Source organism: Ascaphus truei, chromosome 7 (assembly GCF_040206685.1).
Source record: "Ascaphus truei isolate aAscTru1 chromosome 7, aAscTru1.hap1, whole genome shotgun sequence".
NCBI classification, from domain to species: Eukaryota; Metazoa; Chordata; class Amphibia; order Anura; family Ascaphidae; genus Ascaphus; species Ascaphus truei.
In genome coordinates this window covers 112,921,901-112,936,380 of record NC_134489.1, presented here as the reverse complement: position 1 = coordinate 112,936,380, position 14,480 = coordinate 112,921,901, and the positions used below count along the sequence as shown (strand labels likewise).

The following is a 14,480-nucleotide window of genomic DNA, read 5'->3' as shown; positions in this document are numbered from 1 at the left end:
GTGTTATTATATCTCTCTGCGTGTTATTATATCTCTCTGCGTGTTATTATATCTCTCTGCGTGTTATTATATCTCTCTGCGTGTTATTATATCTCTGCATGTTATTATATCTCTCTGCGTGTTATTAAATCCCTCTGCATGTTATTAAATCTCTCTCTGTGTTATTATCTCTCTCTTGCATGTTATTAAATCTCTCTGCATGTTATTAAATCTCTCTGCATGTTATTAAATCTCTCTCTGTGTTATTATCTCTCTCTCTGCATGTTATTATATCTCTCTGATTGTTATTATCTCTCTGCGCGTTATTATATCTCTCTGCGTGTTATTATATGTCTCTGTGTGTTATTATATCGCTCTGCGTGTTATTATATCGCTCTGCTTGTTATTATCTCTCTGCGTGTTATTATATATCCCTGTGCGTTTTTATATCTCTCTGCGTGTTATTATATCTCTGCACGTTATTATATCTCTCTGTGTGTTATTATATCTCTGCGTGTTAATATATCTCTCTGTGTGTTATTATATCTCTGCGTGTTATTATATCGCTCTGCGTGTTATTATCTCTCTGCGTGTTATTATCTCTCTGCGTGTTATTATATCTCTCTGCGTGTTATTATATCTCTCTGCATGTTATTATACCTCTCTGCGTGTTATTATATCGCTCTGCGTGTTATTATAGCGCTCTGCGTGTTATTATCTCTCTGCGTGTTATTATATATCTCTGCGTGTTATTATATCTCTCTGCGTGTTATTATATCTCTCTGCGTGTTATTATATCTCTCTGCGTGTTATTATATCTCTCTGCGTGTTATTATATCGTTCTGCGTGTTATTATATCGCTCTGCGTGTTATTATATCTCTCTGCACGTTATTATATCTCTGCATGTTATTATATCTCTCTGCGTGTTATTATATCACTCTGCGTGTTATTATATCTCTGCGTGTTATTATATTGCTCTGCGTGTTATTATATCTCTGCGTGTTATTATATCTCTCTGTGTGTTATTATATCTCTGTGTTATTATATATATCTGCGCGTTATTATCTCTGTGTTATTATATCTCTCTGCGTGTTATTATATCACTCTGCGTGTTATTATATTGCTCTGCGTGTTATTATATTGCTCTGCGTGTTATTATATCTCTGCGTGTTATTATATTGCGCTGCGTGTTATTATATTGCTCTACGTGTTATTATATCTCTGCGTGTTATTATATCCCTGCGTGTTATTATATCTCTCTGCGTGTTATTATATTTCTCTGCATGTTATTATATCTCTGCGCGTTATTAGTTATTATATCTCTCTGCGTGTTATTATATCGCTCTGCGCGTTATTATCTCTCTCTGAGTGTTATTATATCTCTGTGTTGTTATATCTCTGCGTGTTATTATCTCTCTCTGCGTGTTATTATATCTCTGTGTTATTATATCTCTGCGTGTTATTATATCTCTGCGTGTTATTATATCGCTCTACGTGTTATTATATCTCTCTGCGTGTTATTATATCTCTGCGTGTTATTATATCGCTCTACGTGTTATTATATCTCTCTGCGGGTTATTATATCTCTGCGTGTTATTATATCTCTCTGCGTGTTATTATATCTCTCTGCGTGTTATTATATCTCTCTGCGTGTTATTATATCTCTCTGCGTGTTATTATATCTCTGTGCGCGTTATTATATTTCTGCGAGTTATTATATCTCTGTGTGTTATTATATCTCTGCGTGTTATTATATCTCTGCGCGTTATTATAACTCTCTGCGCGTTATTATATATCTCTGCATGTTATTATATCTCTCTGCATGTTATTATATCTCTCTGCGCATTATTATATCTCTCTGCGCGTTATTATATCTCTCTGCATGTTATTATATCTCTCTGCATGTTATTATATCTCTCTGCGTGTTATTATATCTCTCTGCGCGTTATTATATCTCTCTGCGCATTATTATATCTCTCTGCGCGTTATTATATCTCTCTGCATGTTATTATATCTCTCTGCATGTTATTATATCTCTCTGCGTGTTATTATATCGCTCTGCGTGTTATTATATCTCTCAGCGCGTTATTATATCTCTGTGCGTTATTATCTCCCTGCGTGTTATTATCTCTCTGCGTGTTATTATATCTCTCTGCACGTTATTATATCTCTCTGTGTGTTATTATCTCTCTCTGCGTGTTATTATATCTCTCTGCGTGTTATTATATCTCTGCATGTTATTATATCTCTCTGCGTGTTATTAAATCTCTGCATGTTATTATATCTCTGCATGTTATTATATCTCTCTGCGTGTTATTAAATCTCTGCATGTTATTATATCTCTGCATGTTATTATATCTCTCTGCGTGTTTTTAAATCTCTGCATGTTATTATATCTCTGCATGTTATTATATCTCTCTGCGTGTTATTAAATCTCTGCATGTTATTATATCTCTGCATGTTATTATATCTCTCTGCGTGTTATTAAATCTCTGCATGTTATTATATCTCTCTGCGTGTTATTAAATCTCTGCATGTTATTATATCTCTCTGCGTGTTATTATATCTCTCTGCGTGTTATTATATCTCTCTGCGTGTTATTATATCTCTCTGCGTGTTATTATATCTCTCTGCGTGTTATTATATCTCTGCATGTTATTATATCTCTCTGCGTGTTATTAAATCCCTCTGCATGTTATTAAATCTCTCTCTGTGTTATTATCTCTCTCTTGCATGTTATTAAATCTCTCTGCATGTTATTAAATCTCTCTGCATGTTATTAAATCTCTCTCTGTGTTATTATCTCTCTCTCTGCATGTTATTATATCTCTCTGATTGTTATTATATCGCTCTGCTTGTTATTATCTCTCTGCGCGTTATTATATCTCTCTGCGTGTTATTATATGTCTCTGTGTGTTATTATATCGCTCTGCGTGTTATTATATCGCTCTGCTTGTTATTATCTCTCTGCGTGTTATTATATATCCCTGTGCGTTTTTATATCTCTCTGCGTGTTATTATATCTCTGCACGTTATTATATCTCTCTGTGTGTTATTATATCTCTGCGTGTTAATATATCTCTCTGTGTGTTATTATATCTCTGCGTGTTATTATATCGCTCTGCGTGTTATTATCTCTCTGCGTGTTATTATCTCTCTGCGTGTTATTATATCTCTCTGCGTGTTATTATATCTCTCTGCATGTTATTATACCTCTCTGCGTGTTATTATATCGCTCTGCGTGTTATTATAGCGCTCTGCGTGTTATTATCTCTCTGCGTGTTATTATATATCTCTGCGTGTTATTATATCTCTCTGCGTGTTATTATATCTCTCTGCGTGTTATTATATCTCTCTGCGTGTTATTATATCTCTCTGCGTGTTATTATATCTCTCTGCGTGTTATTATATCGTTCTGCGTGTTATTATATCGCTCTGCGTGTTATTATATCTCTCTGCACGTTATTATATCTCTGCATGTTATTATATCTCTCTGCGTGTTATTATATCACTCTGCGTGTTATTATATCTCTGCGTGTTATTATATTGCTCTGCGTGTTATTATATCTCTGCGTGTTATTATATCTCTCTGTGTGTTATTATATCTCTGTGTTATTATATATATCTGCGCGTTATTATCTCTGTGTTATTATATCTCTCTGCGTGTTATTATATCACTCTGCGTGTTATTATATTGCTCTGCGTGTTATTATATTGCTCTGCGTGTTATTATATCTCTGCGTGTTATTATATTGCGCTGCGTGTTATTATATTGCTCTACGTGTTATTATATCTCTGCGTGTTATTATATCCCTGCGTGTTATTATATCTCTCTGCGTGTTATTATATTTCTCTGCATGTTATTATATCTCTGCGCGTTATTAGTTATTATATCTCTCTGCGTGTTATTATATCGCTCTGCGCGTTATTATCTCTCTCTGAGTGTTATTATATCTCTGTGTTATTATATCTCTGCGTGTTATTATCTCTCTCTGCGTGTTATTATATCTCTGTGTTATTATATCTCTGCGTGTTATTATATCTCTGCGTGTTATTATATCGCTCTACGTGTTATTATATCTCTCTGCGTGTTATTATATCTCTGCGTGTTATTATATCGCTCTACGTGTTATTATATCTCTCTGCGGGTTATTATATCTCTGCGTGTTATTATATCTCTCTGCGTGTTATTATATCTCTCTGCGTGTTATTATATCTCTCTGCGTGTTATTATATCTCTCTGCGTGTTATTATATCTCTGTGCGCGTTATTATATTTCTGCGAGTTATTATATCTCTGTGTGTTATTATATCTCTGCGTGTTATTATATCTCTGCGCGTTATTATAACTCTCTGCGCGTTATTATATATCTCTGCATGTTATTATATCTCTCTGCATGTTATTATATCTCTCTGCGCATTATTATATCTCTCTGCGCGTTATTATATCTCTCTGCATGTTATTATATCTCTCTGCATGTTATTATATCTCTCTGCGTGTTATTATATCTCTCTGCGAGTTATAATATCTCTCTGCGCATTATTATATCTCTCTGCGCGTTATTATATCTCTCTGCATGTTATTATATCTCTCTGCATGTTATTATATCTCTCTGCGTGTTATTATATCGCTCTGCGTGTTATTATATCTCTCAGCGCGTTATTATATCTCTGTGCGTTATTATCTCCCTGCGTGTTATTATCTCTCTGCGTGTTATTATATCTCTCTGCACGTTATTATATCTCTCTGTGTGTTATTATCTCTCTCTGCGTGTTATTATATTTCTCTGCGTGTTATTATCTCTCTGCATGTTATTATCTCTGCGTGTTATTATATCTGCGCATTATTATATCGCTCTGCGCGTTATTATATCGCTCTGCGCGTTATTATATCGCTCTGCGTGTTATTATATCGCTCTGCGTGTTATTATATCTCTGCGTGTTATTATATCTCTGCGTGTTATTATATCTCTGTGTGTTATTATATCTCTGCGTGTTATTATATCTCAATAATAACTAGAGAGGTGTACCTAAGGCAAGGTACACTAAAGGATCCCAAATAATTGCGCACTGCAGACCTATTATGTAATAATGTGGTCGGAAACAGCTGAAATTCTAAATTAAAATCATTTTATTACATTTTAATAAAATAGATAAATATCCAAAGGAATGGCATATACCTAGAAACAAAGTCCCTCTAAATAGTGTTCCATATAAGTAAGTCCTGCTAATTGTGGTAAGGACACAAGATGAATAACAGATTGGTAGCCTAGTAAGATACCATGAAGGTTCTCAAATCTAAGTGAGATGTCCCTAGTGATACCAAGTAATCTAATGAGTGTATGAGGTACTAAATAATACCTCTACATGTAGTAATGAAGTAACGTGATAGTGCCTAGAGCCTTAAAACAAAAATGCTTTCAGTGTGTTAAACATACATTGTACACGCATAAGAGGTACAGTGCGCATGCGTCACAGACCGTATGAAAATACACCACTAGTAATCTAACGAGTGTTTGAGGTACTAAATTATACCTCTACATATAAGTATAGAGTGATGTGATAGTGCCTAGCAGGTTAGAGCAAAAATGCTCCTAGTGTGTTGAACATATGTTGTGCATATACACAAGGTACAGTGTTCCGGACTGCGCATGCGCCACAGTCCTTGTGAAAAATGCTACGGTAGCGGTCTCCAAATAAAAGGTAAGTTTAAAGGAGATTAGGGACTTCTCAAAAATACTAATAGCTGGTTGTGAAATAGCCGTAGTAGTGGCTAGTAAGTAATAGAAATCTTCATGCGGAGTTTGTTAGGACCCGTCTGCGCAGGCGCATAACATTTATTGCGCAGTGCCCAAAGTCAATTCCTATGATGCGTGTCAGGATAAGTATATATATACGCCAAGTGCGTCAGGACTTAAAATGAATGGATGTCGCATATGTTGTAATTTCTTAAACCCTATATTAGGGAATTGTTGAAAGCAGAACACTTCATGTCAATATAATGTCCCATATACAGGGCCTGCCCAGACTATAGAAATGTGTATTACATATCCATAGTTATTTTCATAGACTGATGCATAGTTTTAAAGGCGTAGTGAACGCTTTCCAAGTACCGTAATCATGTCTATTTAGACGCAATTACGTATGCGCATTCGAAATTACACCAGTAAAATAATCAAGTTATATATATTTAATTAACGAGGTAAACTTTGGCAAAATGACGCAGTTCTGTCGGCAAAGACCCGACGTACGTTTCGTTGCTCTACGCAACTTCTTCCGGGGTGGGCGTTGCCGCGTCCCTGTCGGCCCCTTTATACGTTGTGGTTGTCATAGCAACCCAAGGACGCTGAATTGTGCCGAACACGGTGGTGGTGCATATGTACTGCACCCTAATAATGTTATGTTATGCTTAGATCAGTCGGGAGTTCTGACACTACGATTTGTTGTATGAAGTTTATACAATAGCCAGAGAAAGTGGCGAGGCCAGAAGGGAGCCCAGAGATTTTAGAAAAACACTATGAAATACATTGTGAAAGTTACAGGAAAGAGGTATACACAAACCCTTCATTGATGCCAGATGGATATTGCGTGTGTAATGTATATATCCATCTGGCTTCACATTGCAAGAGTTTTCTGTCCCAATCTCCCTTACCAATATTGGGGGCCACATGATCTGTGCCTTGGAATGTGAGGGTGTTCACATTCCCTGCGTGTTGTTCTCCAACATGTCGGGAGACGGGGGTGTCTGTGGAATTCCTAATGGATCCCAGATGTTCTAAGACTCGTCGTCTTAGTTCTCTCTTTGTTTTTCCGACATATTTCATGCCGCAGGAGCATGTGATGAGATAGATGATTCCTATACTCTTGCAATTAATGACGTTTTTGATGGTGAAGGTTTTAGTGTTTTCTGTATTAGTAAAAGTTTTACTTTCCTTCATGAATTCACAAGCTTTGCAGTTATGGCATTTATAAAAGCCATTCATGGTGAGCCATGTTTAACTTTTTTTGTTTTGAGTAAAATGGCTGTGGACGAGATGATCTCTGATGTTTCCAGAGCGTCTCCAGACGACTGACGGTCTCTCCTTAAGAACCAGTTTCAGGTCTTCGTCACAAGTGAGTATATGCCAGTGTTTGTTAAGTATATAGTTGATGTCTTTCCACTGGCTATTATACGTACTTATGCATCTGATCTCTTTTTTCCCATTAGCTCTTGCTTTGGTTTTAAGGAGGTCCTCACGGGGTGTATTAACAGCACGGTGGTATGCTAATTTCAATTGTGTCTTAGAGTAGCCACGATTCAAAAAGTTATCTCTCATTTCTTTTGATTGTGCTTTAAAGGTAAGTATATCTGAACAATTCCGTCTGATACGAAGGTATTGACCCGTAGGTGTCCCTCTGATTAGAGATTTAGGGTGGAAACTATCCGCCCTTAAGTAGCTGTTAGTCGCTGTTTTTTTCTTGTAATTACAAGTAGAGAGATACCCATGCTCTGTTTTTGTAATTCTTATGTCAAGGAAGGTGATACTGTTTATGCTGATCTCTGAAGTGAGCCTGAGATTGTGCTCGTTTGAATTCAACAGAATCAGGAATGTTTCCAGTTTCTTTCTGCTGGCCTTCCATAGCAACATGATGTCATCAATATATCTAATCCACATGTCTACGTGGTCAGTATATTGAGACATTCCTTCAGAAAATACGCTAACCTCCTCCCACCATCCTAGGTAGAGGTTAGCGTATGTAGGGGCAGACGTAGTGCCCATGGCAGTACCTTGTGTCTGCAAATAGTACTTGGAGTTGAAGAGAAAATGGGATGGGCGCGCGTGTGCCTGCGAGGGGTGTGCGCGTACGCCTGGGAGGGGGGTGCACGTACGCCTGGGAGGGGGGTGCGCGTGCGAGGGGGGTGCGTGCGCCTGGGAGGGATGCGCGTGCGCCTGGGAGGGGGGTGCGCGTGCGCGTGCGAGGGGATGCGTGCGCCTGGGAGGGGGGTGCGTGCACCTGGGAGGGGGGTGCGCGTGCGCCTGGGAGGGAGGTGCGCATGCGAGGGGGGTGCGTGCGCCCGGGAGGGATGCGCGTGCCCCTGGGAGGGGGGTGCGCGTGCGCCTGGGAGGGGGGTGCGCGTGCGAGGGGGTGCGTGCGCCTGGGAAGGGGGGGGGTGCGTGCGCCTGAGAGGGTGGTGCGTGCGCCTGGGATGGGGGGTGCGTGCGCCTGGGAAGGGGGGTGCGTGCATTGGGAGGTGGGTGCGTGCGCCTGGGAGGGGGGTGCGTGCGCGCGCCTGGGAGGTGGGTGCGTGTGCCTGGGAGGGGTGCGCGTGCGCCTGGGAGGGGTGCGCGTGCGCCTGGGAGGGGGGTGCGTGCGCACGCCTGGGAGGTGGGTGCGTGCGCCTGGGAGGGGTGCGCGTGCGCCTGGGAGGTGGGTGCGTGCGCCTGGGAGGGATGCGCGTGCGCCTGGGAGGGGTGCGCATGCGCCTGGGAGGGGTGCGCGTGCACCTGGGAGGGGGCGCATCCTTTCCCGCATGCCCTGATTTACGTGATGTGCGTTCCTTGTAGCTTTGCGTCTCCTTTCTGTGGTTCCATATAAACAGTCTGTATAACATATCATTGGGAAAAACACCACTTCCTGCCCGTCCGGTTGGAAATGAAGCAGCAATTCCCCGTATTTCCACGCCGTGTAGCTGGCGCAGGGCGGAGTCGGAGGCGACACACAGAGGCGCGGTACGCAAACTAACGCAGCGGTAACAACACGTTCCAATTTGTGTCAATTTAGTTAAACACGGATTTTAATAACATGAAAACAGAAGAAAAACCCAAACGCAAAGCAGCATCTGTGTATAATTATTCTCTAACCACGCGCAGTAAGAGAAGCGCAAAGCGCTTCCATATCGCGCTGCTAAAAGATACAGATAAATAAATCAGCATGCGGAGTGAGGGTGTTATTGCCTAATAAATACAACACACAACAGCCACGTGTACAGCTCAGAGTATACTGACGGTGGACACGAGAATATGAGCTTGTTGTAAGTTTCTCCAAAACATGAATTTTATACAATCAAACAACCCTGTGAGCTCTTCCGTCTGAATGGTCACCTAACTCACAGGGAGGTTTATCAGCCCTGACCTGTGCTCACAGACAGGCGGACGTGTCGCCCTGTGCATTGGATACGCCCGCAGCCTTGCGCTGATAAGGCTGACACTGAAAGGGCCGTAATGCCCGGTAACGCCCAGCCACGCGTCGGATGATAATCTTGGTGTGATCCATGTGCAGGGTGAGATAACGCCCGAGGAAACGACTCAGCGTTACTCTTACAGGCATCGCCTTTAGTATTCACCAAATAGCAGATCCAAATGTCACTTTGCACTTGTAAACCTCCGTATAAATATTCATATCAAATCATTTTTTCCGGGTTTTTTTAAATATGGCGGCTCCGCCCACTTTCTAACAAATGCCTAAAAACTCAGATTCCCCGATCACTAGAATTTTCCCTCCGTTACCAGCGCCTGACCGACGCAGCGTGACCTGTGACCTGTGATGTAGACAAAGAAAGAGGGGTACCCTCCCTCAGCTTGAAGTGGGGTGGGGGATGGTGCTCCTCTGGGTCAAGGTAAGTACAATACACTATATACAGAAACGTTTGTGTTTTCACCCTTTATTTAACAGCAAACACCCTGAGAAAGTGTCATCACGCGAAACACGCGCGTCGGCGGCAATCAGCACACTTATGTGCACGCGCAGGGAACTCTACTCACGAGCGCTTCTATGCGAATCAACGTGCATGTGCCGCACACTTTTTGTGTGTATGGTGTGTAACGGGTATTCCACCCCACCCAATCTCATATGTAGTGTGGGTGAGTAGAACATGTAGTGTTACCGGTGTGGTGCGTATACCTGTAGGCTCACAGGAGGTCTGAGCCTCCGCTAATGAGAGCCTGGGGTGAATCCTCTGGAACGAATCTTCTTTTACAGCGCCTCCACCTATGTAGGATTCTATGGACGTGTAGAATGACCCTACATAGGAACCCAATTAGAAACCACACACACAGTCAGTGATTATAATAACTAAGGGCTTTACTATGAACAGAGAGTATATTTTAATCAGTTACATAACCTCATAACCTGTGTCCCTCTCATGAGGAGACACTACCCGTGGTGACGTCTCGGGTGACGATTCCCCGACACCAGGTGATCCCACCCAGTGTCCCAAGAACTCCACCCAATGTCCCGTACTCCTACAGAGATAGTCACTGGGTGACTGCGCAGTCACTAAAACCTCTAGGCCTGTTGGTGCACATATAATATTGATACCTTCCGAGCACTCCGATGCTCGGGCCTGCAACACTCTTCTCAAAGGGTCAGACGTCCGTCTGATCCTTTCCAGGTACTCTGCCGGTGGACCCCAACGAGGGTCCCACCGCTCCACGGGAACTGCAACCGATCACGGCAACACCAACCGCATGGGAACAGCAACCGCCGTTATCAGCTTTCTGCCTAACTACTTCTAGAGTGACAGCAACCCTAACCTAGGGCCTGTCCCTGAGGAACCGCAACCTGGGATGGCTTGGGGAAAACTCCTAGGGCCTGTGGAACATTAACCTGCCCCCCTTCCCCTAGCTACCCAGTCTCAACTGTAACTGCTAATCCTAACAGCCTAACGCACCTGCAGCCAACACTCAGCTCACACTGTCAGCCTGCAGACATTCACACACGCTGCACACACTGCGCCCAGCACATGCAGCGACACACACACAGCTGGCAATCGTACACAGCCACCTGGATCCCGCAGCAAATCATCCACTGCACACACGCTGTGCCTATTTGACAGTGCGCACAGCCCTCTCCGCTGTGGCACTGCCAAACCTGCACCTTACACACACTAAGGGCGACCTCCCTATCTAGGGCCGTCCCTTATAAATTACCCACTAACCTGGTGGGGAGTTGGGGCCTACCTGGAGGGTGAGGGTACCTATCTGGATGCAGGAGCTGCACTCACTCCCTGCATCCTTCCTTCCCCTTCAGCTCCGCTGCTCCAACTGACGTGACTCAAAGCCCGGGAAATGTATCTATTCTCCCTCCAGGGCAGTCCTACAGCCCTATTGGCTCCTATCAAGCACCTGGTGCCTGCCTCGCTATGCCTCATGGGAATTGTAGTCCCGAGGCCCCTACAATAACATTGGGGCCGCGTGCGTTCCTCCCCTCTGCCTACACTAACTCCTAATGGCCGCCACAAGCTCTCCCTATGCTTCCCTACCCTCGCGCGACCTCCTAAGAGCTGCCTTAGCTCCCTACCCCTATCTGCGCATGCGCGACCTATCTGGGGCTCTCCTGCCCTCGCGCGATCACTGCGCATGCGCGGGTCTCTCCGCAATGGCGGCGCCCTATCCGCCCGGCTCCGGGAGCGCCGGGAGCCCTGAGATGCGCGTGCGGCCTTGGCAACCGGCCGCACGCGTCCCCGGCAACCCCCGAGCCGGGACCTGACCGCCCTCTCCCCTGACACTGCCGAACGGAGCCGCCATTGGACGCGGCGGCCCCCGCGATCGGCAGTCAGGTGAGGGGGGTGCGGTAGCGCTGGAGAGACCTGGCTACACTCTTCCCCTGGTGAAACACCCAACGCCCTCGCTTGGGGAACGACATAGCATGGTACAATTTCACATACTGAATATTTTCGTGGCATAACCCGTACACATAACATATCGGCTTTAACCTCACCAAAACATGTCACATCACACCCCATAATTCCCGAGGCTAGCTGAGACCATTTGTGGGGTGCCCCTAACTGATCATGTGGGGGTACCTCACTTTTGCGTCCGTGAGCCTCCCCGGGGTGAATCTCTCGGAGAGCACACCCTAAAGCGACAGCTACTGGCTCTTCGCTACTTCCTCCCCCTGGTGGAAGGAGTAGCACAGTGTCTCTGAAGCAGACCTTTACCCGGTCATCCGCGGCAGGGATGCGGTAGACCAGGAGGCCAGGACCTTTCCCGCGGTCCACTACTTGAGGAATGGGGCGCTCCTTTTTGGGCTTGAAGGAGGCCAGTCTCCCTGGATCTTCCTTTACACAGTCCTTGTCCCTACGGACTTGCGAGGCTTCCACTGAGAAGCGAGCACTGGGGAATGTCTCGGTTTCACCTGGCAGGGGGGAAAAGTAGACACCTTACCCCTGCGGTGATTCACGGTGGCCAACAGGTCCTCGGGGACGCTGTCAGTTCCCACCTTGGTGGTATCGGGACCTGCCCCCGGCACTTCTGGGGCAGTCCACTTACGCGCTGAAAACTCGGGAGCGTTGGATCCCAGTCCTGGGACCACTTGTGTCGGAGCACACGGGCTCACACTCCGCTCAGGAACCGTAGCTTTGGCCTTCTTCACGGCCACCTCCATCGGAGTCTGTGGGGAACAAGGGGGTTCCTTACCACTCGGCTGGCTGACGATGAGCTTCCCTTCTTCCGGAAGGATCGGCGGTAGACACCGGTCCACTCTCTTCCCTGGACAGCTACCTTCTAATGAGGACACCTCCGCCAGGACGCGATGAAGAGGGGAGCCCTTCGCCCGGGCGACCAGACTTAAGGAGCCATCGTGCTCCGCGGTCACCTGGAGGCTCACCCCCGACACCCCTGGGGCAGTCGACTCACCCTTGTCGGCGTTAGGTACTGGTCCCCATTCTAGGACCGATGGTACCTCTGTAGTAGGTCTGACTGACCATCGTAGGGCACACGGGCCCACAGCAGGGTCCGCAACATCGGAATACACCTCTTCCAGGGTACACGGACCCTCAGCAGACTCTGTATCCTCTGCATCACCGCTGGGGTGGTTCGCCGGTAGGCGCATCGCCACCGATGGGACTTCCACCTTTTCCCCGGAAGATATCATGATCGTATCCTCCGCAAGGTAGTCACCAGATTCTTCTGAAATGCAGCCAGTGGTTGTGGGTACGAAGCTGGCGTGCTCCGGTACCTCCACTGCGGTCACGCTCTTCTCCGCCAAGGGTTCACTTAGCTCCTTAGCTGGCTCTGTAGGCTGGGGTACAATAGGCATCAAGAAAATTGCACCGCAACCATCACATCTGGGTTCCCACTCCAGTGCACCTCTAGGACAGTCACAGGTGGGGCTAAAGCACTGTGTACACGGCTCCCCATCTACCTCGGTGATCCTGAAGTCTAGTGGCACTTGGGACATGACGGCTCCCTCGTCATAGGCTTCTTGCAAGCAGGGGCACAGGAGCATAAGGAGATCTATTCCTGGCGCTCGCCAGGGCACATACACATTAGGGTGTATCCCCTGACAGTCTATCTCATCCTCATGCATCATCTCATCCTCATGCATCATCTCATCCTCAGAGATCAGAGTGTCTATCACAGCGTCCACGTAAGGTTGAAGATAACCGTGCTTGCTCCCCCTGGTGGAATCTAAAGGAAGGGCACTTTTTACAAGGAATTGTTTTTCGCTCTGCCCTGAGTCACTCGCAGCACAGGGGAGGGGCTCTGATTTTCGCACCAAACCCGGACAGAATGTTGCGACATCTTTCTGTGCAGGCTTGCAGTCAGCAGCACGTGCGCTCTCCTGATTTGGCGGGAGACGCCATTTTGCTGGGTCGGCATAGACTAGGGGGTACCCTTCTGAGTGGCCCCCGGGCATGAACAGTGCGGACGGTGCCTCTGCCAGGCATATATCCTCAGTGTGAGTTACAACAAACAGAATGGTTTTCCATGTGGACGTGGGATCTTGTTCTTCCTCTAAGACACATGCCCACGGCCACCCAGGAATCTTACACATATACTCCCGGACTTTAACCGCGGGTATAAGAGCGGGAATGCCTCCTACCGCCACTACCTGGCCAGGTTCCATATACTGCCGCAAAGCCCAGGCAAGGACCTCGTCTCTGGACTTCACAAACATGGCGACAAAAATAGGGACGGGACAATTTAGAAAAAATGGACAGGGCACCCCAGGTGTATCTCAGCAGCGCCTCCAAATGTAACGGGTATTCCACCCCACCCAATCTCATATGTAGTGTGGGTGAGTAGAACATGTAGTGTTACCGGTGTGGTGCGTATACCTGTAGGCTCACAGGAGGTCTGAGCCTCCGCTAATGAGAGCCTGGGGTGAATCCTCTGGAACGAATCTTCTTTTACAGCGCCTCCACCTATGTAGGATTCTATGGACGTGTAGAATGACCCTACATAGGAACCCAATTAGAAACCACACACACAGTCAGTGATTATAATAACTAAGGGCTTTACTATGAACATAGAGAATATCATAATCAGTTACATAACCTCATAACCTGTGTCCCTCTCACGAGGAGACACTACCCGTGGTGACGTCTCGCAGGACGATTCCCCGACACCAGGTGATCCCACCCAGTGTCCCAAGAACCCCACCCAATGTCCCGTACTCCTACAGAGATAGTCACTGGGTGACTGCGCAGTCACTAAAACCTCTAGGCCTGTTGGTGCACATATAATATTGATACCTTCCGAGCACTCCGATGCTCGGGCCTGCAGCACTCTTCTCAA

General features: G+C 45.7%; 1 protein-coding gene across 1 annotated transcript in view; it reads right to left on the bottom strand.

Moving 5' to 3' along the window:
• The window catches only part of STEAP3 (STEAP3 metalloreductase), a 63,061-nt gene extending 52,764 nt beyond the window's left edge, over nucleotides 1-10,297 (bottom strand). Inside the window, exon 1 of the mRNA XM_075609937.1 lies at nucleotides 10,279-10,297. The gene's annotated coding sequence lies outside the window, so the exon portion shown is untranslated. The remainder of the gene's footprint in view (nucleotides 1-10,278) is intronic.
• Nucleotides 10,298-14,480: the final 4,183 nt, after the last annotated feature.